General features: G+C 34.3%; 2 protein-coding genes across 3 annotated transcripts in view; one reads left to right on the top strand and one right to left on the bottom strand.

The window, feature by feature from the left end:
* Positions 1 to 27,302, top strand: part of SORBS2 (sorbin and SH3 domain containing 2) — a 451,850-nt gene that overhangs the window by 85,272 nt on the left and 339,276 nt on the right. The gene's annotated exons all lie outside the window — the stretch shown is intronic.
* The window catches only part of LOC141547648 (uncharacterized), a 181,195-nt gene that overhangs the window by 75,185 nt on the left and 78,708 nt on the right, over positions 1 to 27,302 (bottom strand). The window contains exon 1 of one of the 2 annotated variants that reach the window (XR_012483571.1): positions 9,910 to 10,518. The exons of the other annotated variant lie outside the window; for it this stretch is intronic. The gene's annotated coding sequence lies outside the window, so the exon portion shown is untranslated. Of the gene's footprint in view, positions 1 to 9,909; positions 10,519 to 27,302 lie in introns of those variants that run through there. 2 annotated transcript variants of the gene reach the window in all.

The raw sequence follows: 27,302 nt of genomic DNA, 5'->3' as shown, positions 1-27,302 counted from the left end.
GCTATTCCCCCTCATCTTTTGTTTTCATTGGCTGTCATTTGACTGCTTGTTTAGCTTTTCTAGCTATAGTAGAAGCTCCCTTGAAAGCAGAGCTATTTTCTTCAATTTTGTATCACCTGTCATAATCCATGCTGCAGTGATAGCCATTCAAATGTTCTCAGATGCTAAATGGACAATGTTTAATATGATCATTATCTAACAGTCAATTAGTCAACTATACTATAAGAAATGATGAGAAAGGTTATTTCAGTAAAACCTAGGAAAATTTATATGAACTGTGACAAAATGAAATGAACAGAACCAGGAGGAAACATTGTATAAATAACAATATTGTACGATGATAACTGTGAATGGTTTAACTATTCTTAACAATAAAGTGATCTAAGATAACTCTAAAGAATTTATCATGAAAAATGCTATCCATCTCCAAAGAAAGAACTGATGGCATTTGAAGAAAGATGAAAAGCACACTATTTTCACTTTATTATTTTTTTTTTGCTTTTCATTTTTTCCCCCTTTGGGTCTGTATTTTTTTTCCCACAACATGATTAATATGGTAACATGTCTTGCACTATTGAACATGCATACCCTAAATCAAATTGTTTACTGTCTCAGGAAGAGGAGAGGGGAAGGAAGAAGAGAGAAAATTTAGACTTTGAGATGACTTGAGAATCCAGCCCTCAGTGAAAGCACAAGAATTACATGAATTTCTTCTTCTGGATCTCATGTTCTTAAATGCCATTTCACCTGTCATTCGTATGCATATTATCTCTAAAATTGATGAGTCCAGACATGGTGGTTCAATTTTCATTGATGATAAGGAGAGGTTACTATAAAAATATTGATAAATTTATTCATTTTTTTTATTGATTTGTTGTTCTTTCCCTTTACATTGCTATAGCAATTATGATTTGAGGAGTTTAGCTTGCTTTACTTTGTATTAGTTCACATAATGTTTTTCTATATTCGTCAAGCTCATCATTTCTTACAGCACATTTACAGTCTGCTACAATCATTATTTAGTCATTTCCAAAAAGATGAACATTTATTTTGTTTCCAATTCTTTGCTGCTTAAAAAACAAACAAACAAACAATCAAACAAACAAACAAACAATCAAACAAACAAACAAACAAACAAAAACAAAAAAACCTGTAAAATAGTCATGTATATGAAACCTTGGTTTTTGTCATTGACCTCCTTCAGGCACATAATTTTCAGTGGGATCTCTATGTATCATTCTTTTTCTTTCCATAATTTCAAATTGCCTTCCAGAAGAATGGGATCATTTCACAGCTACAAAAGCACATTAGTGTGCTCCTATTTCTGCAACCCCTCCAATATCAGTTATTTCTATCCTCTGTCAACTTTACCTGTTTTCTAGGTATGAGGTCAAACCTGTTAGTTTTATTTTAATTTCTCTTATTAGTGATTTACAAATGCCGTTTTATATAGCTTGCACCTCTTTTTTTTTTTTGAAAACTGCTCATGTTCTTTAACCATTTAGCTTTGGTCTTACATTACTGGTTGATATCTTTACCCTTATCCATTTCTCATGGATGTTTTTTTTTTTAATTAATTGCTTTTTCTAATAGGTCAACTTGAAGCTGTTGTGACTATATGCAATATCTTTTTATCTTCATACTTTCTTATAATTTGGTATTAATGTTGATCTTTACTCTAACAAGTTGATTATCTAACTACACATCATATTCTCAAGTAACTGTCACATCAGTACCAAGTAATTTCCTGTCTGTTGTTATATAATCAATTATATTTTTCAGTATTTTCAATGTCGAGTATCTTGAGAAAAGTTTTTGTAGTAAATAGGAACAAGGCTTATAAAGTAGTTTTTGTACCTTTGGATGTTTTTCATCTCCTCATATTTGAAGTCATCAAGCATCAAGATATATGACTTCATTCTAAGGACCTTGTCATAGTGTTTTTCCTACTCCTTTGGTTTCTGGAACATTTGTTGCCACCTATTTAAATTATTTAAAGGTGAGCTTTTTGTTCATTTTAATCATAATTGCTACAAGGAATAATAACCAAAAATTTCATGAAATGATAACTTTTTTATTACCTTTTGGGGGGCATACAATGAAATTTACTCTAATATTTAATTCTTTTATTTGCTTCTCCCAAAGAAAATATATGAATATATGTCAATCAATATAGTAGCAACCTACCACCATGGCACCTGGATCTGAAACCAAATTCTAGGAAGACTCAATCTCTTTACCTCCCCAACTCCCACTTTTTAGTCACCCACTGTATCTATTCCTGACACCAGCCATACTTCACTCCCTATTCCTTGTCCCATCATGATGCTCCCCAAGTATATTCCACTCCTAGCCTGGCACCCCTTCACCTATTCTAGTTCTGAAACTATAAACCAATCAATTCTGTCATTCCTTCTGGAAAGGGTATGTTAAGTTATTCCCCTATGGCTTCACTCACTTCCCTGTAACTTCCCAAACCCAAATAACCTTCTGTGGCCACCATTCCCTGGTGTATATTATCTCCCCTATTAGAATTCCAGGTTTTAAGAGCCCTCTCTTCTTTTATATTTATGTTTCTGGAGCTTGGCACATAGAAAGTACTTAGCAACTGTTATTTTTTTTTTCATGAATTCAGTGATTCGGGTTTCATTTTTAACAGCAATACCTGTATTAATGTCATTCATCTCTTCTAATCATGTGAATCTGTTGCTAGGCATCTCAGAGTTAACATATAAACAAATTAATGCTTATAGATGATCTAAAAACTATGATTCTTAGAGCTCTCCATCTCATTTCTTGTATTTCCAGTACTCTCATTGAGGAAGTGAAGACTTCAAAGGACTAAAGAATGTTTTGTATTTTTCTTTATTTTGTAGGAAGTAATAGGCAAAGGAGTCATCACTTAAAAGACAAATCACTGCTGATGCAATTTACTTGATAAGACTAATCTAACAGGAGACACAGAATGTCTCTGAGACTACACAATATTTGTAGTCTTTTCAGGTCACCTGCATGTATAAGGAAATGTCAGACTAGGACTTTGAAGCAAGTTGATCATGATAAGAATAGCTACATTCATAGAGTGCTTTAGGATTTGCAAATTACTTAACAATATTTTCTCATTTAATCTTCACCACCTTCACAAGTTCCTTGCTTAGAAACCATAAAGATGCTGCAGTTCCTCCTCTAAACCTTTTGTTTCTCTGACTGTTTTTCTTAAATGATTATTAAAAATACTTTCAGACATCCCAGCCTCTGATAACACATTGAATTTGTTGTTTGCTTTGGTCTTATAAGAGACCTTGGAAATCAAGCAACCTTAGAAATTCTGGTTTTCTTCCATCTCTTTTCAGATGATATATGGGAGCCACAGGAACCAAAGTATTAAAGAATAATAGAGATTTTTGTTGTGTTTTTCCACAACAGAGATGATTTATGAAAGATATGAAATTGAAAGTAGTGATGAAGAACACACTCTATGTTTTGTGTTTTTTTTCCCTCAGTGTTTGCTTTGCCTGATCACAGAGAAGAGTTCAAAGCTCTCTTTAACTGTACTTGTACATAATGTGGCTTTAAAGACTATATGTTAATATAGGAATTTTCTCAGATATGATCTTTATAAGAACTCCAGTTCCTTGGTTGGAATGTTAGTGTTAGTTTTGCACTGAAATTACAAACTTAAGATTAAAGTTAACATGCACACATAAAAATCCTACTTAACCAGAATTCTCCATACCATGGGATGATTTAATTCATTGAATTCTTTGTTACCTGAGGTTTTCAAGATTTTTTTAAAAAATATTTTATTAAAATGCACAAGTTCCTTTTCTTTTTAGAAAATTATTTAATTTTTTCCTGTTATATATGTACATTAATTTTAAAATACATATTTCTTTATAAACCATATTGGAAAAGAAAAATTATAATAAAAGGGAAAAACCATGGTAGAAAAAAACACAGAAAGAAGTGAACAAAGCATGTGTTGATTTATATTTAATCTCCATAGTTCCTTTTCTGGATGCAGATGGCATTTTCTACCCAAACTTTATTGGGATTGCCTTGGATCACTGAACCACTGAAAAGAAACAAGTTTTTCATAGTTGATCATTAAGCAATCTTGCTGTGACTGTGTACAATGTATTCCTGGTTCTGCTTGTTTCATTCAGCATCAGTTCACGTAAATCTTTCCAGGCCTTTCTAAAATCAACTTGTTCATTATTTTTATAGAAAAATATTACATTACTTTCATATACCATAACTTATTCAGTCTTTCCCCAATTGATGGTCAAGTATTCATTTTCCAATTCTTTGTCACCACAAAAAGAGCTACTATAAACATTTTTGTACACATGGGTCCTTTTCCTTTCTTCATGATTTCTTTGGGATATAGACCCAGTAGTGATGCTGCTAAATCAAAGGATATACATCATTTTTTACTCTTTGAACATAGTTGTAAATTGCTCCATAGGATGGTTAGATCATTTCACAACTCCACTAACAAAGCATTAGTGTCTCAGTTTTCCCACATTCTTTCCAACATTTATCATTATATTTTCTTGCCATCTTAGCCAATCTGAGAGGTGTGAAGTGGTACCTCAGTTATTTTAATTTGCATTTCTCTAATCAATAGTGATTTAGAGCATTTTTCCATGTGACTATAGATAACTTTCATTTTATATATATTTTTTTTAATTTATTTTTTTTCTTCATAGATTTTTTTATTAATTTTTATAATTATAACATTTTCTTTGACAATACATATGCATAGGTAAATTTTTTTTACAACATTATCCCTTGTACTCCCTTCTGTTCCAAGTTTTTCCCCTCCTCTCCTCCACCCCCTCCCCTAGATGGCAAGCATTCCCATACATATTAAATATCTTATAGTGTATCCTAGGTACAATATATATGTGCAGAACCGCATTTTGTTGTTGTTGTTGCAAAGGAAGAATCATATTCACAAGGTAAAAATAATCTGGGAAGAGAAACAAACAACAAAAAAAAAAACAATGCTCTCAGTTTACACTCATTTCCCAGTGTTCCTTTTCTGGATGTAGCTGATTCTGTCCATCATTGATCAATTGGAATTGGATTAGCTCTTCTCTATGTTGAAGATATCCACTTCCATCAGAGTACATCCTCGTACAGTATCATTATTGAAGTGTATAATGATCTCCTAGTTCTACTCATTTCACTCAGCATCGGTGATGTAAGTCTCTCCAAGCCTCTCTGTATTCCTCCTGTTGGTCATTTCTTACAGAACAATAACATCCCATATACCATAATTTACCCAACCATTCTCCAATTGATGGACATCCATTCATTTTCCAGTTTCTAGCCACTATGAAAAAGGCTTCCACAAACATTTTGGCACATACAGGTCCCTTTCCCCTTTTTAGTATTTCTTTGGGATATAAGCCCAGTAGCAGCAATGCTGGGTCAAAGGGTATGCACATTTTGATAACTTTTTGGGCATAATTCCAAATTGCTCTCCAGAATGGCTAGATTCTTTCACAACTCCACCAACAATTCATCAGTGTCCCAGTTTTCCCACATCCCCTCCAACATTCATCATTATTTGTTCCTGTCATCTTAGCCAATCTGACAGGTGTGTAATGATATCTCAGAGTTGTCTTAATTTGCATTTCTCTGATCAATAGTGATTTGGAACACTCTTTCATATGAGTGGAAATAGTTTTAATTTCATCATCTGAAAATTGTCTGTTCATATCCTTTGACCATTTATCAATTGGAGAATGGATTGATTTCTTATAAATTAAAGTCAATTCTCTGTATATTTTGGAGATGAGGCCTTTATCAGAACCTTTAACTATAAAAATGTTTTCCCAATTTGTTACTTCCCTTCTAATCTTGTTTGCATTAGTTTTGTTTGTGCAGAAACTTTTTAATTTGGTGTAATCAAAGTTTTCTATTTTGTGATCAGTAATGGTCTCTAGTTCTCCCTTGGACACAAACTCCTTTCTCCTCCACACGGCTGAGAGGTAAACCATCCCATGTTCCTCCAATTTATTTATGATTTCATTCTTTATGCCTAAATCTTGGACCCATTTTGATCTTATCTTAGTATATGGTGTTAAATGTGGGTCCATGCCTAGTTTCTGCCATACTAATTTCCAGTTTTCCCAGCAGTTTTTGTCAAATAATGAATTCTTATCCCAAAATTTGGGATCTTTGAGTTTATCAAACACTAGGCTTTCATTTTATCATCTGAAAACTGTTCATATTTGCTGACCATTTATCAATTGGGGAATGATTTGTATTCTCATAAATTTAACACAGTTCTTTATATATATATATTTAGAAATGAGGCCTTTATCAGAAACACTGGCTGTAAAAATTTATTCCCAGCTTTGTACTTCCCTTTTAATTTTGTTTGCGTTGGTTTTGTTATCACAAAAACTTGTTTAATTTGATGTCATCAAAGTTTTCCATTTTGCATTTCAAATCTCTCTAGTTCTTCTTTAGTCATAAATTCCTCCCTTCTCCAAGATCTGATAGATAAACTATCCTTTACTCTCCTAATGTACTTATGGTATCACTTTTTATACCTAAATAATGTACCCATTTTGACCTTATTTTGATATGGGATGTAAGATGTAGGTCTATGCTGAGTTTCTGACATTATTTTCTAGCTTTCCCAACAATTTTTGTGAAATGATGAGGTTTTTATCCCAGAGACTAAAGTTTGGGGGTTTAATCAAATAGTAGATTACTATAGTTATTAATTATTGTGTCACATATCTAATGCTATTCCATTAATTCACCACATTATTTCTTAGACACTACCAAATGGCTTTGATGACTGCTGCTTTATAATAGTACTGCTAGGCCACCATTCTTTGAAATTTTTCCCCCATTAATTCTCTTGATATCTTTGCCCTTTTGTTCTTCCAGATGAATTTTGTTATTATTTTTTTCAGCTCTATAACATGATTTTTTGGCAATTTGATTGGTATGGCACTAAACAAGTAGAGGAATTTAGGTAGAATTGTCATTTATTTATATTAGCTTGGCCTATCAATGAGCAATTGATATTTTTCCAATTGTTTAGATCTAACTATTTTTGTGAGAAGTGTTTTGTAATTGTATTCATATAGTTTCTGGGTTTGTCTTGATAGGTAGACACCCAAATATTTTATTTTGTTTACAGTTATTTTAAATAGAATTTCTCTAAATAAAATCACTTGCTGAAGGGCTTTGTCAGTAATATTTAGAAATGCTGATGATTTGTGTGGGTTTGTTTTATATCCTGCAACTTTACTAAAGCTGCTAATTGTTTCAAGTAGGTTTTTGGATGATTTTTTAGGATTCTCTAAGTATATCATAATTTCATCTGCAAAGTGATAGTTTTATCTTCTCATTGTCTATTCTAATTCATTTAATTTCTTTTTACTTTTCTTGCTAAAGCCATCATTGCTAGTACAATATTTAATAATAGTGGTGATAATGGGCATTCTTGTTTCATCCCCTTTCATTGGTTAATACTTCCTGGTAATCCTAAATTACTCTTTTGAGGGATAGATTTCTTCTTTTTTAATATAGTATTTTTCCAAATACATGTAAAGATAGTTTTCAACATTCATTTTGTAAAACTTTGTGTTCTAAATTTTTCTCCCTCTTTCCCCAAGACAGCATTACAGGTTAAATATGTGCAATCCTTTTAAATATAGTTCTATATTTGTCATGTTGTGCCATAAAAATCAGACCAAAAAGGGGGGGGGGGGAACATGAGAAAGCAAAAACATACAACTTGCTCATCATTTATTATAGAACAATAATATTCCATTACCTTCATATACCATAATTTATTCAGCCATTCCCCAACCGATGGACATCCACTCAGTTTCCAGTTCCTTGCCATTTACAAAAGAGCTTCTTCTATAAACAGTTTTGCACATATGGGTTCTTTTCCCTTTTTTATTATCTCTTTGGGATACAAACCCAGAAGTGAGACTGTTGGATGAAAGGATATAACAGTTTTATAGATCTTTGGCTATAGTTCCAAATTGCTCTCCAGAATGAGTAGATCATTTCACAGCTCCACCAACAATGTATCAGTGTTTCAGTTTTCCCACATTCCCTCTAACAATAGTCATTATCTTTTCTTCAATAACCCTTTCTTTGATAGAATCATAGCACTAGAGCAAGAAGGTCTGGTACAGAAATATGTCACAGAAATATTTTGCAAAGTCCTGTCTTCACAACAGCCATGTGTGGCCAATATGCAAGTATAACCCTATTTTACAGATAAGGAAACTGAGGTTATAAGAGTTATGATCTGCTCAGAGCCATATGGCTACTAAATATTGATGAGGAAATTTAAACCCAGGTTTTCTGAGTTCATGTCCAGCATTCTGTTTATTAGATGATTAATACCAACCCCTCCAATTCAAACAATTGAAGGTTTTGAACAATGGATATGTTTGAAACTAGTGGCAAAGATACCATAGTTTGATGCCACAATCTCCTTCAGAGATAGTTTGTATTACATACTTTTTAACCCTTGATAAACTTAATTTAAATTAATTTAACCCTTAATTGCCTGTTGTCATCCTCTTCCAACAAGCTGAGAATGTGTGTATGTAGGGAGGAGGAGGAGGGGATCCCATTCACTGAAAGTTCTAATTTTGGCTAAACTAAAGTTAACCATAGTTCTTTCTTGCAAAGATGTCTTCAAATATGCACAGTAAAATATATACCTGAAAAGTTTTATGTGATTTGGAATTTTGAAAATGGAATCATGATTTCATTACATTTCGTAGAAGGACAGTCTTTTTCAAGAAATTCTATCATGGGTCCTTTTGTATAAAGAACAGTTCTCCAATTTATCTCTGCACTGGAGCACCTAGGTGGTGCATTGGATAAAGTACTGGCCCCAGAGTCAGAAAGACTTGAGCTCAAATCCAGTCTCAGACACTTATTAATTTTATAACTCTGAACAAGTCTACAAATAATAATAATGAAAATTTATCTCTGCATTGTATATTTTACAAAAGCCCTAATTTCATGGAATCAGAGAACCTGCATTTTAAAAAAAATGAAATGTTGAACTAGATCAGCGATTCTTCATCTTTTCTTTTGTATTGTGGACTAACCTGAAAGTCTGGCAAAGCCTATGGATCACTTCTCAGAATACTGCTTTTTAAAGTAAAAAATAATACATTGGATTACAAAAAAGATCAATACTATTGAAAGACATTTAGCAAAATATAAAAAAATCAATAAATACACAGACCCTACATTAAGAACCCCTAGACTGGGATATCTCTAAGGGTCCTTCCAGCTTTAAAGCTTTGAGTAATCCTAGGTCCCCTCTCTGACAAAATATCCCCAGTTCCTTTGTATCAATCCTCATGTCATAGAATCAAGATTCTTTTGTAATCCTGATTGCATTCCTCTGGAACACTTTAATAATCTTTGTCATTCCTAAGGGCTCATACAGATTTGGTTCCTGTAGCTCATAAACACATCCAAGTTGAGTACTTCTGCTGGAACTCTGTCTTCCCAGAAATCAGCTGGAGTCAGGATCACCAAAAATCTTTATTCTTGGTCTTTTGGGGTCGCTGTCAGGGGATTAAATTTAGTAATCTCCACACCACCTTCCTCTTCCTCCACTGACAGGAAAATGCCTCAATTTCCTCCTCCTACTCCACCCACACACATCATTTCCCCTTCTTTGTCCCACCAATCGAGCCAGCACAGAATAGTTGGGGAGGGTCAACCTTCAAACATATTAATAGGAAACTGTCTAATTGTCAATTAGTCTCACGTGCTCCATTATCCAAGTGCATTTGCTCAGTTCTAGCCCTTTACATACTTCTATAAAATTCAAATCATAAGGATATTGGACAAAATAGACCTTTAATAAATGGATAGTGAATGACTGACCTTTAATAGCAGGTATCACCAAGTTCTTGATATCATTCAGTAGGATGTGTTTGGGGAGGAAGGGTATGTTAGCATATGAAGCCTTATCTTCTGAAGTACTTTTCACAAAAGAGTTCTCTTGGGTATCTGCCCACCAAGCTTGGTCATCTCCCCTAAGGCATTTTGAGATGGCTATTTAAAAACTGTTATGTGGGCCCACAATCTGCTCAGATGAAATAACTTCCCTAAAAGGCCTAGGAATGTCTGGTTAGCTTGCACTTAAACTGTTTCTTGCATCCTTAGTTGCGACAGTGGAAAAGGTATCAGACAGTATTCCATTCAGATCATAAGTCTGCCTCATGCCACAGAACCAATGATGGAAAAGGGATCTGAAAAGGGGCCAACTATTCTCACTTAGCTTGTTGTCATCATATCTGGTAGCTGCCAGTTAAGAATATTTAAGAATATCTGTGACACAAAGCATGGTCAGTGGCTTATATTACCACTCCTTATTTATCCATATAATTGGTCTATATAAATAAGTTTTTACTTTATATATTTTTAGAAATTAAAAACCAATGGAGGAAAACCATAAGTAATGATGCTATAATACTCCTTATACTTAATCTTAAAAACTGATTCAGCAAAATCTAACAGTCTCTTCTCAGTCCTCATTCTTCTTGATCTTTCAGTATTTTGGTGGGGGAGGGAGGAGAGGTTGTTGTTTTTTTTGTTGTTGTTTTGTTTTGCTTTCTTGTCTATTTGTTTAATTGCTGACCTTATTCATCATTCCCTTTTTTTAGGACTTTTCCTTCTCTTGTTTTCTTTGGTAATTTTTCTCACTTTCCTCTGAGCTGGTTTTTGACCATCCCTGTGGTCTCTTTTGCTAATTTTCTCTCTCTCTGTCTCTCTGTCTCTCTCTCTCTCTTTCTCTCTCTCTCTCTCTCTCTCTCTCTCTCTCTCTGTCTCTCTGTCTCTCTCTCTCTCTCTCTCTGTCTCTCTCTCTCTCTCTCTGTCTCTCTCTGTCTCTCTCCTGTCTCTCTCTGTCTCTGTCTCTCTGTCTCTCTCTGTCTCTCTCTCTCTCTCTCTGTCTCTCTCTGTCTCTCTCTGTCTCTCTCTGTCTCTGTCTCTCTCTCTCTCTCTCTCTCTCTCTCTCTCTCTCTCTCTCTCGGGGTAAGCAAAATGGTAGCCAACTTCTTATAGAGTCAGGAAGTATAGTGTATAGTTAGGGGATCAGGTAGAAGCAAAGACAACTGATAGAAAGAGGATATGAAACTGGAGTGGGGAGAATCTTATTTGGATGTATGTATCTTCAAAGGATAATGTCCAGTTGTATTTCCAAAAGACGCTATCAACAAATATCTTTCATTTGATCTGCTAAATGATTTTATAAGCCAAATCATTTAATTCTGGGAGTTGTGGTAGCACATAAATAAAACCATTAAATAATAAATGTATATATATTATATTAAGATTATGTGAAGATTATAAAGATAATTATTCAAAAATAATAAAATAGAAAAATCTAATAAAGTACATTGTAAAGATACCACTGGGAGAGACACAGATTGGGGGGAGAACAGAGAATCAAACTTAAGTAACACAGTTGAGGGAGGAATGTTCTTGCATCTAAAAGGAGCAGGTTAATTTGGTCATCTGACCTGTAAAGATATGATGTTTCTTTTACAGGTTACTCAGCCTCAAACCCATTTGGTTGGATATAGATATAAGAACGCACAATGATATTTCCTATATCTCAATCTTTAGCCCCACCTTTCTCCTAAACTCTAGGGCTAAAGCTTCATCTATCTCCTAGATATGTTCTACTCCAATATGTTCTACTGTCACTTCAAGCTCCACATGTCTAAAATTTAACTCCTTTTCCTTCCAAATAAGAAAGAGGGAGAGAGACAGAGAACCAGAGAAATAGAGATCTCAAAAATCCACCAGTACTGATTGGGAAATCCAAGAAAAAAAAAATCTGTGAAGACTAGTATGACCTAATGTGGAGTAAAGTAAACAGAATCAGGAGCAAAATAACAAAATTTTTACAGAGACAAAACAAGTTTTAAAGACTTGAAAATTCTGATTGATGCAGTAACCAACCAGGATTCCTGAGAATTCATGATGAAATTACTTACCTCTTCATAGAGAAGAGATAAAGTCAGAGCAAAATTTGAAGTATATTTTTCTAAGGCCAAAGCAAGAATTTGTTTTACTTAACCAGACATGTTTCTTTAAAAGTTTAGGGTTTTTTTTCAATGCAGGGAGGAGAGGGGAGAAATTTTTAGCTATGATCTTAGAAAAGCATGAAGAGACTTTCATGAAATAATGAAGAATGAAACAAGCAGAATCAAGAGAACATTGTATACAATAATAGCAATATTGTTTTAAGAACAACTTTGTGTGGCTAAGTTATTTTGACCTTCATAAGTACCCAAATTAATTCCAAAGGACATATGAAGGAAGATACTATCTACATCCAGAGAAAGAATTGCTGTATGGAATGATTTTGCACGCGCACACACACACACACACACACACACACACACACACACACACACACACTTGTGTCTAATGGTAGCTATCTTTATAACTTTATTATATATTTTAAAGGAATAGCATGTTACATATATATATATGTATATATATATATATATACACATATATATAATAGATTTGCAGTTTGATGTACAATAATCTTTTTTTTCCTACCATGCTATAGAAATACTTGTTTTATTTCTAAAGTTCAAAATAAAATAATTTTTAGAAAATTATTTATCAAATGAAAAATAAAATGAAAAGAGCCGCCTGGATCTGGAGTCAAAAGATCTGACTTCAAATCCTGGCTTTCCTCCTTGTTGGTCAGTGATCTTAGCAAGTCGTAATTTCATCTCTCTAGCTTTAATTTTCTAAATTTTAAAATAAGGATGATAGTATTTGTAAAATCTATCTCTGTGGCTTTTCTCTGGAAAGTGCTTTGTTGAGCTTTGTTCTCTAATGTGAACCATTAAAATTCTCACCAGTAAACAACAACCTTTTGTCTCTTTGAGACCCAAATTTCTTCCTTCTTTATTGCATCTCCTCTAATTTTCTTATCCTTTCAACGAATCGATGAATGAAAAAAATTTATTAAGCACTTACATATCAGGGGCCATGCTAAGTGTTGGATATACAAATATTAAAAGTAAGATAGTCCCTGTCTCTAAGGATCTTATTATAATTTTATATGGAAGAACAACACATATAGGGGAACGGTAGCCGTGGTGGAAGATTTTGGATTGGGAAGTCTCAGGAATGGTGAGCAAAGTCATAGGACAATGATTAATTGATTTGTTGACTTTAGGAATGGTAAGTGTTGGTTTTATGACCATTTTCACAATTGAAGGAAATGAGAAAGACATATGGAAAACAGGAAAATATGTGGCCTGGCATAAACATAGTGAGAAAATAGCATGGTAGCTCTGTAATAGATAAGATTTGGAGAACTCTTACTAATCAGTTGATTTTTAATCTAGTTTGTCATTATATTTAAATGATATTCTAACATAAGTGATATTTATTTCTGTACTTCCTTCACATTCCCCTCCCAAACAAAATGGCCATCTCCTTATGGGTAAGAATGCTTTGGTTTATCAAGTATGTATTTTCTGAGCCTAGTACGAGGCCTTTTACATAATGAGTGGTTACCCATATTTATTGAATTGAATTGTATTGAACCAAAATAATCAGCCATAACATTAGAAGTGAAAGTAATTGTTTTTATCTTTGCCTAAACATTTACTTTCTTTTGCTTCAAATTATTACCTATCAAAATGAGAGAGCATTTCAGTTTTACAGATCTTATGTCCATGCTTACTTGCAGTTAATGTAGTCAGCGACAAAGCATTTATCAAGTGCTAACTATCTTCCAGGAACTGTGTTAAGCTCAAGGGATATATAGAAAGCTATACTCTTTCCCCCATCCAAAAAAAAAAAATTCCAGAAGTTTACATTCTACTAAGAGAAATCACATGGAAACAACATTGTTGTTGGAACTGCACTTCTAAAAACAGTTCCTGTTGATTACCTCAATACACAAATGTGCAAACTTCCTCAATAGACAGCTCTGTCATCACTGTGTGTGTTAATACATTTTCATCAAAAACTTATTAGAAACTCTAACATCCTATTTATCCTTGGAAACTACTAAGGATTCAGTTACTGATGAAAATGTCTAAATCTTTTCCCTGTGAATTTAAATCCAATTCAGACTCCATCCTTGCATAAAATTACCTCTTCTTTTCTTCCTTATATTTCCATAGACATGAATTCATTGAATTCTAACCTTCTCACCCATTATTTCATAGTGAAAACCTTTCCAAAATTCATGGGGGTAATTTCTTATCTGAATTCATTTCTTTCCAAATCTTCTCCCTGAGACCTCCATATTTCTGAAAGACATCAACAATATTGACCAGTCCATTCCCTAAAAACCACATCTCAAAGTTCTTGAGAAGATGAGTCTATAGATTCTTGCTGTATTGCCGTCATTGAGCAATCATCTTTTTCTTTGAAGTTAGCATAAGATGCCTATACTAACCTGTCCCAATTGTTTTTCCTTTCGTATAACAACCTCATCACTTCTAAGATAATAAACCATACCCCTTCCCTATCTTTTCATCTCTCCCACTATTCCTCTTCCTCAGGAATCCCAGATTTTCCATTCCTTCCTATTCTTAAACAATCCTGCCCTGGATTCTTTTTTTTCCCTACCCTAACTTGATAATAAGTCAACCATTTTAATGATGTACAATTTTCCACCCTCAAATCCCTTGCTCACTTATCTTGTCCTCCTTCCATTTTCCCTAATTTCATTCTGATTCTCATATGACAAAAAAAAACTATTTCAGAGATATGACTTCCAGTTTTTAGATCCTGTGAAATAATAAAACTATGTTTCTTGATTCACCATAAATTCAGGTGCTTTAATTGGGTTTTCAGTATTATCTGAAAGTGTTTTTATATGAAGAAATCTCAATTTCTAGCTTTTTTAAACCAATGCTAGGAAGCCAATAGAAGTGGTTGTTTCCCAAAGTAGAGTGACAAATGTAATAGAATATACCGGTACCTACAATCCTACCTCATCTATCATCTGTCATCCTCATCTGTCTTCTGTGACATCACATAAATGCATTATATATTCTTTATTGCCTAATTGGGATAAGACAAAAGAACTAAAGGGCTAGGAATAAAGGGATTCTTATTTTAAAAATTATATAGCAGTGATAAACCAGATAAATCCACTGTTATAGAGAGTTGAGAACTAACTAGTATCTTGGGATTTATAGTTCAGAGGAAGTATTTTCTTTCAGCCTTAAGATTACTTTTGAAATTTTGAACTATAATGAAATAGAAACCATACGTTTTTATAACAGTAAATTAAAGGAAAAAAGACAATCTGTGAGAGAACTAAGAGGAAGAAGGGAATAAGTCAGCTAAGGAACAATGGGGAAATGGTGTTCTGCCTCACTCAGTATTAATGAGTTGATTTGAAAAAAAATCAAGGCACCTGAAATTATCTATAAATACATATAACTTAGAATAGGATAGAAAGCCGAGAGAAGACTATCTGGCTTTCCAGACCATCAGGTGAAAGAAAAACAGTCCCCTATCTGCCTCCTTCAAAAAAAACAGACAAGCAAACAAAAGCCAGAAGAAATCATATGTTCAGCAGTGATTTCTCCAAAACTTTCTTTTTCTAGTTTCCAACTGCTTCCTCAGTCCACTGAGAAGATAAAGTTGGGAAGGAGACTAAAATTGGAATCTGGCGATAAATTCTATAGCTGCACTATATATTGGTTTCTATATGATAACATACTACCCTGACAGCCATAAGGAGTTGAATCAGAAAGGGAAAAAGTCTCTAGATTCTTGCTCTAACCCTTTCTTCTGACCACCTCCTATTCAATTTAAATGAATTGCACCCTGTTTTTAGAGGGAAAGACAAGTGTCATACTAGGAGACAAATCACTTTGTACTGTTGCTGAAATGAAAACAGATGTGCAAAAAAGGTAACCTGGAGGAGAAATAAATTAAAGTAGCAATAAGAAAGAAGAGAGATATGCTACTGGAGAGATAATATTATTTGGGAATTAACTAAACTTTAATTGTTTACTAGAATTATGTTCTTATAGGCAAATCACTAGAGTAGTACTTTTTCCAACAGAAAATAATTTAAACAAGACGAATGGACAGAGAGATGGGGCATGTGTATCAATGGTCCAGTGTGAAGTAACATTTAATTCCCATGCAAAGAACTATTATTATAGGCTTTTGATAACTATGCCTTTGGTGTTTGAAAATATACACACAAAATATACAGAAATCCTCAAAAGAGAAAATTAGATTACAGCATCCATTGTTCACTATTCATTCCTGCTTTGTCAACTAAAGAGGTCAAAACCAACATTTTAAAAGCATAATTCTGTTAAATATAATTCTCCAGGATACATAAGCAACTTTACGAAGGCTTTGGGTCTTCTTCCGTCTCAAATGTGTTTGTTAATAGCTGCCTCCCATTTCCAGGGAGGAAAAAAAGTTTTCTCAATACTGCTTGGTTGCTAAAGTGCTATCTGCCGTCTCCAGTGCTGAACTATTTAGCTACTCTCTGCTTTGCCAGAAAAAAAAAAAAAAAAAAGATTATCATTGTTGACTCTGGAGGCTTGATGCTAGTGATTTTGCCAGATCCTGCCTAACTTAAATCCAATTTATATGCAAATCAAGACATCACCTCCCTGATGTCATTGATCTTCCAGAATGAAGGACAAGCCTCAATCTATGTGTAGTAGTAGCTGCCCCACCTAAGAACTGGCCAGTTTCAGATAAACAATATTGTTGCTCCCTCCCCTCTCCCTTCCTTCCCTCCCTTTTTCCCTTTTTCCCTTCCCCCACCCTGCTCTCCCTTTATCAATAGAGGGAATTGTATCCTTTCCTGTAGATGCCCAAAGGAATATAAATTTTGATCACAGAAACCTTGTAAGAAATCTTGGAATTTAGGAACTAGATTTTATCTCTTCCCAACTTATTCTACCACTTTAACAAAAATTAGGACGATTATCTTTTTTGTTCCATATTAGTTTCATTTATGGAATTATGAATCAACACTGGAATTATGGAATCAACACTGGAAAACCAGACTTTGATGAAGTCCATTGAGAGCTACTCAAAGCTATTCAACTGGAGCTATTTATTATTTTTTATTACAGCTTTTTATTTACCAGATATATGCATGGGTAATTTTACAGCACTGACATTGCCAAGCCTTTTGTTCCAACTTTTCCCCTCCTTCTCCCCACTCCCCTCCTCCAGATGGTAAATTGGCCAATACATGTTACAGATGTTAAAGTATAAATTAAATACAATATATGTATACATGTTGGACCACATTTTAAACCCAAATCACTTTGTCTCTCCCTGACTGGCCAACAATAGGTAATACCCAAGCTTCACCTGGTCAATTTTTTGTTTGTTTTGATGGCTCAGAAGGAATGTTCTGGTCAGAAACTCTTAAGAATCTTTCTTTCCCAGAATAATTTTCTTGAATAGGTAAGAGACCGTTTTTGCCTCATTTCTTACCTAGACTTAATGACTGAACGGGTATTCCCTCAGACATACAGATCTGGGAAAGACATTAACTTCAAAAGGTCAAAGTCTCTCATTACATCTGGGGCAGTTGTCCTGAGCTTTAGCTTGCCATTGGGCCCAGATGATTCTGGAGTAGAGGATGAGAGTAGTGACTTTCTACAGTCCTGCCTTACTCAAATCCAATTAACATGAAAGTCAAAGCAGGACTTCCTTATGTCATTGGTCTTCTTTCTATAAGAATGAAGGACAAACAACGTATGTCACTATAATGTGAAACAATCAATTATCCTATAAAATGATGTCACTTATTCAATTGAAAAAGAGCAGTTATTAAGGACTTATTATTTACAAGGCGCTGTATTGGTTTGTAGGGATATAATCTGCCTTCAAATCATGTCTGCCTTCAAGGGACTATATTAAGGGCAACAAGGAAGCCAGCCCCACCAACTCCTTTACTTATCTATAATTTCTTTTTTGATTTCTGGCTTCACTTATAGCAAAAATGTCAATGTGACTAGGAATAAATTTCTCTCGTAGTGGAATAATTCATTGGTGATTGGACGATGTCTCATCTTTTGAGTACCAACAGTATATTAATGTTTGTAGATTGTAACAAATGCATGATTCTTCATACCTTCTGCTCCCTTTTCTGCCAGCCCTGCTAAAGTGGAAGAACCATTTTGTAATTGCATATTTCATTAGTCACCATGGCCAAATCATCTTCTGGTGATTAACCCATCTGTGCTTAATAAGATTTGTTCTTAGACAACAGACATAGTATATCACTGGGCATGGATTCAAAACCTTTCTAATTTGGTAGAATATGCTAAGACTTATACTTTTCTTTGATAATTCAGAATTATGTTTGTGTCACACTAAAGCATCAAAGTACACTTTTCTAAAAGTTGGAGGGAATAATTATTCTTAAATACAATCAGCACAAATGAAGGAATCACTTGAATAAGCCCTATTAAACTCCCTTTTTTATTTGGAAATATGCAAATAAGTTATCTAGAACAGGATAAAATTTGAAATAGTTAAAAGTATGCCCTGTGTATGTGACTGTCCACATATTAGTGACTGCCATTTGGATAGCATTTTAAGACTTAAAAAGCACTTTTACTACAGTATCAGCAGTATTTCAGTATTTGATTTTACCCTCCCAATGTGGGTGATATTATTGCTCCCATTTTATAGATGAAGTAACTAAGGCCCAGGAAGAATAAATGATGTACCCATAATTACACAACTACTTTAGTATCTGAGACAATTTTTAATCCCCTATTCCAAAGCTAACTAGCACTCTATCCAATGTGCCCTTTTCCTTTAAACACATAGCTCTTGATGTGGAAAATGAATATCTATATTCCATGCCTATTAAAGTAATATTTGAAAGTGATCCTCCTCCATGCATAGCCTCTAGTATCCATGTCTAATCTCAGCTCTGGTTATGTCTGTAAGTTTTTGACAATATGTTAAAAATAATTCTTTGAAAACTCTCCCATGCCTATAACTTCAAAAAATCTAAACTGTATCATGCCAAAGGATAGAAAACAAAAATAACCAAAAAGAAATTTTAAATTTTCATGTTTCCTCTCATACTTCTTATGATGTCACAGTATCTTTGCTCCAGTTTTAGTCATGGAAAATGAGGGTTTTTAAATGCTAGGCATACATTGTGAAGTGATTGATTTTCTAGTGAAACCTTAGAGAATTATTTAACTAAATGAAAAGTTATTTCTAGAAACTTCATAACCTTTACTTTTTAACAAAATATGATTCACCACTTAAATGAGTTACTTTCAGCTTCAATATTGACAAGTTAATTTTATGAGATTTGAGGATCTAAAGAGATCTCAAAGATCATCTAGACCAGGGATGGGGAATCTTTTTTTTCTGCCAAGAGTCATTTGGATATTTATGACATCATTCACAAGGCTCACAAAATTATTGATTTATAGGATTCGAGCAGTGGGAGGTTGTTATACCTGGCTTTCAGTTCATCACCACCTATGGTTTCCTTAGCAAATAATTTTGCAGGTGATGTAAGGATCACAGGCTGGACATTGCCCACCTTTGATCTAGACCAATTGCTTGATTTCATTTATGAAAAAGTTTAAATTTAGAAAAGGACAATTACCTGTGGAAGATCTTGCCACCAAGATTGAGCAAGGCTTAATGAAATTCATGTCCACATCCTCTCCAGTTGCAAATTTAATGCTCCTTTTTGACAAAATTAGATACCTCTTCACTCAGATTCATAGAAAGTTATTTTAGGTAATTGGTTATTAGCAGGATTATTTTACTAATCTTCTCATTCACTTTCTAATAGTGTTGTGATATGGGAGCCACCTGCCAGTGGCTGCTAGAGGTCTAACTCAGACTTGTAGAATGGATCTTTTCATGTGAGAGGATGATGATGATGATGATGATACAAGGAGAATGAGAGGCCGTTGCATTGTCTGACCTCTCTCCTCTTCCCTCTTGCTTCCAATTTATTTTATTCCCAATCCACAATGTAAATAGTAGTGATTACTCCTAATAGCTTCAAAACACTTTCCTGTTGTACTTGGTTATGGTCTACATCATGCCCAAGCTACCCACACATTGGCTAAGACATGCTTTAATGTGTGAAAATACCAGGTGCCGTATTTTGTTTTCATTACTTATGTGAGCAAAATTATTCTTAAATATCAAAACTGATATTCTAGGTATCCTATTCACATAAAAATATCATCTGCAAATTTCAAAAATGTTACAATAAGCAGAGTGTTGTTGTTGTTGTTTTTTTCTTCAGACCAAGTGCTTGAAGTCTATAAAGTGCTTGAGGCTATAAATCAAGTCTATATTATCATTTTTCCCCTTCTTGAAGGCACCTTGTTTTCTTTAATTGAAAATAATTTTCTAATTATTCAAGTAATCAAGTCTGTGTAAGTTGTGACATTGAATTATAAAGGATAAAAGTATGTCTCTCCTCCTCAATATGATAAATTTTACACTTTGAACTATCAGTACACAGACTTTATATGCTTTATCCAGTGTGGTGTTGTCATTTTTCAGTCATGTTTGACTCTGTGGCCCCATTTAATATTTTCTTGGCAAACAAACTGGAGTGATTGGCCATTTTCTTCTCCAGTTTACTTGTCAGTTAAGGAAACTAAGGCAAATGGGATTGAGTGACTTGCCCAGCGTCACACAGTTACTAAGAGTCTCAGGCCATATTTGAACTCAGGAAGATGTCTTCTTGATTTCAGACCTATAGCTCCATCCACTCAGTCACCTAGCTGTTACACATCCAAAGTGCAGTTATATAAATAACATCATAGACAGCATGTGAATATTTATTACTGAATCACTGAAATACAGAATTTTATGATATTAGTTTATCTTTTTATAAAGTCCTAAACTTTGCAAAATACTTTACAAATATTATCTCATTTGATCCTCACAAGGACCCTGGGCTGTAGCTTCTATTTTCATCTCCATTTTCTAAATGAGAAAGGTTAAAGGATTTTCTAGAGTCACATTGCTATTAAATATCTAAGACAAGAATTGATCTCTTGTCTATTTTGTCACTGAGCTGCTGAGAGCATCTTTAATACCTGTGCTCAAAAGGAATTCCCATCTAACAATCTGACAAATGGCCTTTATATGAAGATGTCCAAGGAGGAGAACATTCATGACCTTTAATGGTAGTCTGTTTCACTTTAGGAAAGTTCTTATTGTTAAAAAAAAAAAAAAAGTTTTATCTACTACAAAAGTCATTGCAGTTGGTTCAGCTCTCTGGGTTTAAATGAAATAAATGCAAATGCATCATCATATAATAATCCTTCAACTACTAGGATATTATGTACTCTGAGCCTTCTCTTCTCCACATTAAGCATTCCCAGTACCTTCATTTGATCATATCACAGGGACTCAAAGCTCCTCACTCCTGGTTTCTTCTTAAACCTTAATTCCCAGAATTAAATATTTCCAGAGAAGATCTAACAAGGTAGAATATAATGGAATATCATAGGATATCTCCCCCCCTCCCCATCTATCCAATTCCTGGAAGCTATGTCTCTCTTGATGCAGATCAAGATTTTATTAGCTTGTTTGTTGTTGAGTTATTTTTTAGTTGTGTCCAACTCTTTGTGATCCCATTTGGAGTTTCTTTGGCAGAGATGTTTGCCATTTCCTTCTCCAGTTTATTTTACAGATGAGGAAACTGAAGCAAACAGTATTAAGTGACTTGCCCAAGGTCATGAAGGTAGCGAGTGTCTCAGGAAGATGTCTTTTTAACTCCAGGTCTGACACTCTATTCACTGTACCACCTAGCTGCTTGTTTAGCCCTTTATTTAAATTGTTGATGTATATCTATGTGTATTGGGCAGATTGGAGGCACAGTAATAGAGTTCCTAGTCTGGAATAAGGAACACCTGAGTTCAAATATTAGTCTGACAAAATACATTCCTACGTTGTCTGTGTCCAAAAAATACATATCTTATCCATGAACTATCTATTATGGGAGAAAAATATCATAAGCAGTAATTACCTTTTTCAGCTAGCCTTGACTACCTATTGTTCATGGATAGGTTCTAGAGTGCAATATGCAGTCTATTGACAGAATCGAGAAAGAGCTATCAATCTGTCAATCCTTTCCGTGTCCGGGCCGGGTGAGGTTTCCCGTGTTCTAGAGTGCAATTTGCAGTCTATTGACTTAGATTGGTTGGCAATGAGTAACTGAGAAAGTCATATAGATTATGCTCTGCTTTAGCATTTTAAAATTTAATAATGACAATTAAGGCATTTGGGTTCTGTCTGGGCTGTTTGTGATGATCTGGGCCAGTTGGATGGAGTTTGGATGAAATCTGTGCCATTAAATACCTGAGTGACCTTGGTACCTGCTTAAAGTCTAGGAGACAGCTCATGGGAAGAAAGCATAATTATGTAAAACATAATTATTCAAATATAGCTCATCTTCTCCTTTTAGAACAAGGATTCTTAACTTGTTTAATGTCATAGAATCTTTGGGTTACCTAGTGAAGTCTATGGCTCCCCTTTCAGTATATTTTGGAAAGTCAGGTGAGATTTGAAACTTCTTGATTCTGAATCTAAGACTCTCTCCTATAGTGTCATGCTATTTCAATTAATTAAGCACTATTAAAATCATATTAAATATACTAATGAAAATAAAATATTAAACATAATTGGCTTAGAGTAGAGATTCATAATCTTGTAGAAAGAGAATTTAGTTGACTTCTTTTGAAAGACAGTATGACATAATGGAATGAGTCCCAGACTAGGAGACATAATACCCAGGTTCCAACTCTAGCTTAAACACTTACATCTGAGACCTAGGGCAAATGACTCAACACTCTGAAGCTTAGTTTTCTGATCTGTTGAATGAATCCAATGTATGTATGTGATTCATCCAGGATCATCTTACTAGCATCAGGGAGAAAATTTGAACTACATTATACCATTCTATACATTATACCATGCTTACTATCAATAAGTTAAAATATCATTTATGCTTTCAGGTCTGAGAATTCAATAAGTTGTAAAGGAACTTACAAATAATTTTAGTCTCCTTTGCAAATGTAAATGTATGAATAAATGAAAATGCATTTATATGCTAAGCACTATGTTAAAAGCTATTAAAATAAATATCCAACCAAGCTTCAAAGTATTAATGTTCTAATAGAGGGAGAGAATATAGCTGTGGCTAGGCACAGGTGTTCTGGTTTGTGTTGCCAAAGGCCCAGAAAATTAGCAGATAAAGGAATTGATTGGCCATGCCCTTTTCAGGAGCAATGGCAGAATTGATTTGATTATGGATCTAGAGCTAAAAAGGAGTATGGAGGAGGAGCAGCAAGGACTTGGCTAGGGTTGGATGTGAAGCTTGTTTGGAGTTGGGAGGATTGGGTTCAAATTTTGCCTATCACCTTTGTGATTGTGAGCAGGTTACTTTCTTTTTTTCTTTTTTTTTTTATTTAATAGTTATTATTTACCAGATATATGCATGGGTAAATTTGCAACATTGACAATTGCCAAATCTTTTGTTCTAATTTTTCCCTTCCTTCCCCAATCCCCCAGATGTCAAGTTGACCAATACATGTTCAATATGTTAAAGTATAAATTAAATATAATATATGTATACATGTCCAACAATTGTTTTGCTGTACAAAAAGAATCAGACTTTGAAATAGTGTACAATTAGCCTGTGAAGGAAATAAAAAATGCAGATGGACAAAAATAGGGGGATTGGGAATTCTATGTAGTGGTTCATAGTCATCTCCCCGAGTTCTTTCACTGGGTGTAGCTGGTTCAGTTCATTACTGCTCTGTTGGAACTGATTTGGTTCATCTCATTGTTGAAGATGGCCACGTCCATCAGAATTGAACAACATATAGTATTGTTGCTGAAGTATACAACGATCTCCTGGTCCTGCTCATTTCACTCAGCATCAGTTCATGTAAGTCTCTCCAGGCCTTTCTGAAATCCTCCTGCTGGTCATTTCTTACAGAACAATAATATTCCATAACATTCATATACCACAATTTATTCAGCCAATCTCCAATTGATAGGTATCCACGTAGTTTCCAGTTTCTGGCCACCACAAAAAGGGCTGTCACAAACATTCTTGCACATACAGGTCCCCTTCCCTTTTTTAAGATCTCTTTGGGATATAAGCCCAGTAGTAACAATGATGGATCAAAGGGTATGCACAGTTTGATAACTTTTTCAGCATAGTTCCAAATCATTCTCCAGAATGGCTGCATGTATTCACAATTCCACCCACAGTGTATCAGTGTCCCAGTTTTCCCACATCCCCTCCAACATTCATCATTATTTGTTTCTGTCATCTTAGCCAATCTGACAGGTGTGTAGTGGTATCTCAGAGTTGTCTTAATTTGCATTTCTCTGATTAATAATGACTTGGAGCACCTTTTCATATGGCTAGAAATAGTTTCAATTTCTTCATCTGAGAATTATCTGTTCATATCCTTTGACCATTTATCAATTGGAAATTGGCTTGATTTCATATAAATTAGAGACAATTCTCTATATATTTTGGAAATGAGGAACATCTGGCATATTTTAATAAATGCTTGTGGATTTTTTATTAAGCTAACCTCTTTGAATGGCCTTTCATTTCAATATTTTCACTTTATTCTAGTTGTGATCAGAATAGGAATGGGTTAAAGACTTAAGAGTACTGTCTGGGAGTATCTGGGATCTGGAGGTTACAAATTATGGAACATGAAGTTAGTTTGTAAAATGAGTGACAAGCAACAAATGAGTGACAAACATCACTAGATGAAATACTTTTATGGTACTTAAGGATATAACTCAATCCAAAATCTAAATATTTCTCCTTAGCATTTTATGTCCGATTCTCTAATCCTTTGGGATTTTGTGTGTGTGTATTTTTGGTTTTGTGTTTGCAATTTGTCAGGGCATGTGAGAAGAAAGAAGACAAAGAGCGCTGTACATACCTCTCAGGTTTCTGGAAGTCCATAGCTGCTGGAGAGATGATTTGAGCTTGCAGGGATGAGAGTGTGATTAGAGTAATCTGTACTTAACATCTCATCATTCAGCACTTCATTTACTTGATTGGCATATACTAACATAGCCTGCCCCACTGCATGTCTGTCTTGTAACTCTCTTAGAGCGGGGTTATCATTTCTACTTGACAAGGCAAATGGAACATCACCGACATTGGCACCAGAGTTTATAGCCATATTTAAGTGATGATTTCAATGCTTTCCTCAACAAAACTGTGGGAACTTGCAAAAGGAGGAGATAGGAAACTTTAAGTAGCCAGGTATTATAGTGGACAGAGCCTTGGATTTCCATATCAGGAAGATGATTCAAATCTTGCCTCCAATTAGCTGTGTAATACTGGGAAATCTTCTCAGCCTTTGTTTCCTCTAGAAAATGTGGATAATAATAGCAACTGCTTTCCAGGATTGTTGTCAGGCTAAAATGGAGAATATATGTTTTGAAAAAGTGCTTTATAAAGCTTAAAACAGTATCTAAAAATTAGTTATTATTTTTATTTTGAAATTTTGACATTCAGAAATTTAGGTACTTAACTATCTGCTTTTGACTCTCCCTATTAAAATAATGTTCTCCCTGTCCACACATAAGAGTCACACATATTTGCTGTCACAAATGAGGTTATGACCTTTGCTTTCATGTAGATAAACCAACCTTTGAAAGACATGCTAGGATTCAGCTTTATCCCCCATCAAGGGTCTGAGCTGATTTATAATTCCATCAGTGACAGGCATTAGCTCTGTTAAATAGCAGATTTAACAGGCTTATCCAAGTTATCCAACCAGCAGTAGGTAAGTTATTCTCTGATTTCTAGGGAAAGCTAAAGAAGGTGGCAAACCTTTTTATTTTTAGTTTTTTTTTAAAGATATGGCATACAAAATGATGTTTATCATCTCTATGTTTCATATACTTTTAGAAAGATTCACACTTCACCTTAACCACCTAATTGCCATGGCACCCTGTAGGTAACCTTTATTCACCCTTTTTTGCAGTGATCACATCAACACTTCTATTCTTGAAAAAGACTGTGAAGTAATTCCTCCATAATGCTACTCAATATTTTTGTCCCTTCCTAGATCAAAGCATCCTTCCTTTTCCATACTTGCCCAACTAAAAAGTAAGTTCCTTGAGGGAAGAAGATATATTTCTTTTGTATCTATAACTACAGCACTTAGCACAAAGTCAGTCAAAGAGTTAGTGCTTAATAATTTTCTCCTTTCTTTCCTCTCTTTCTCCCTCCCTCCTTTCCTTCCTTCCTTTCTTTTTCCTTCCTTCCTTCCTTCCTTCCTTACCTCCTTCCTTTCCTCCCTCCCCCCTCTTTTTTTCTTTCCTTCTTTCTTTCTTTCCTTCCTTCCTTCTTTCCCTCCCCCTCTTTTTCTTTTTTCCCTCTTTTCTTTTTCTTTCTTTCTTTCTTTCTTTCTTTCTTTCTTTCTTTCTTTCTTTCTTTCTTTCTTTCTTTCTTTCTTTCTTTCTTTCTTTCTTCTTTCTCTCTTTCTCTTTTTCTCTCTTTCTTTCTTTCTTTCTCTTTCTGTCTTTCTCTTTTTTCTCTTTCTTTCTTTCTTTCTATCTTTCTTTCTATCTTCCTTCAGCCCCCCTCTTTCTCTCTCTCTCTCTCTCTCTGTCCCCTCTCTTTTAGGTCTGGATGGAAGAACACAACTCTTTGAGGGAAAGGGTATGTGGTGGTGATATTTTGTAGTTACTGTTCTTACTATGCCATATCAGTAAATGGAGAAAGTATATCCCAGGGGGTAGGGGCTACAAAAAGATGAAAAACAATTTTGAAAGCAATAAAAATATGGAAATGTTCGTTTTACTCCATAAATTTAAAAAAAGGTGACCAATTCAATAACCATCCATTATTTCAGATGATCTACAATCAAGCATGTTAGCCAGCTACTGACAGAGAAGTCTTGATTCAGAGTGGAGAATAATATATTTTTCAAACAGAGCTAATGAGGGAATTTGTTTGACTATACATATTTCTTTATTTGGAATTTGTTTTTATTTTTTCCCAATAGGGTGGGTGATGAAGACAAAATAGATTTTTTTTTTTAAATTTCAGATACATTCAAACACAAAATGAAAAAAAAAAAAGATTTTTGAACTATTTTATTTTATGTGTGCTTATTTTATGTTATGGAAGTAAAGTAAAGCTTGGTTCAGAAATGTGTGAGTAGCCTAGTATCTGAGGTATACTTGGAATTGGCAACCCTAGATTCAAATTCTGGTCCTGACTTTCT

The sequence above is a fragment of the Sminthopsis crassicaudata genome, chromosome 6 (genome assembly GCF_048593235.1).
Source record: "Sminthopsis crassicaudata isolate SCR6 chromosome 6, ASM4859323v1, whole genome shotgun sequence".
Lineage (NCBI taxonomy): Eukaryota > Metazoa > Chordata > Mammalia > Dasyuromorphia > Dasyuridae > Sminthopsis > Sminthopsis crassicaudata.
This window is presented reverse-complemented; position numbering and strand designations above follow the sequence as displayed.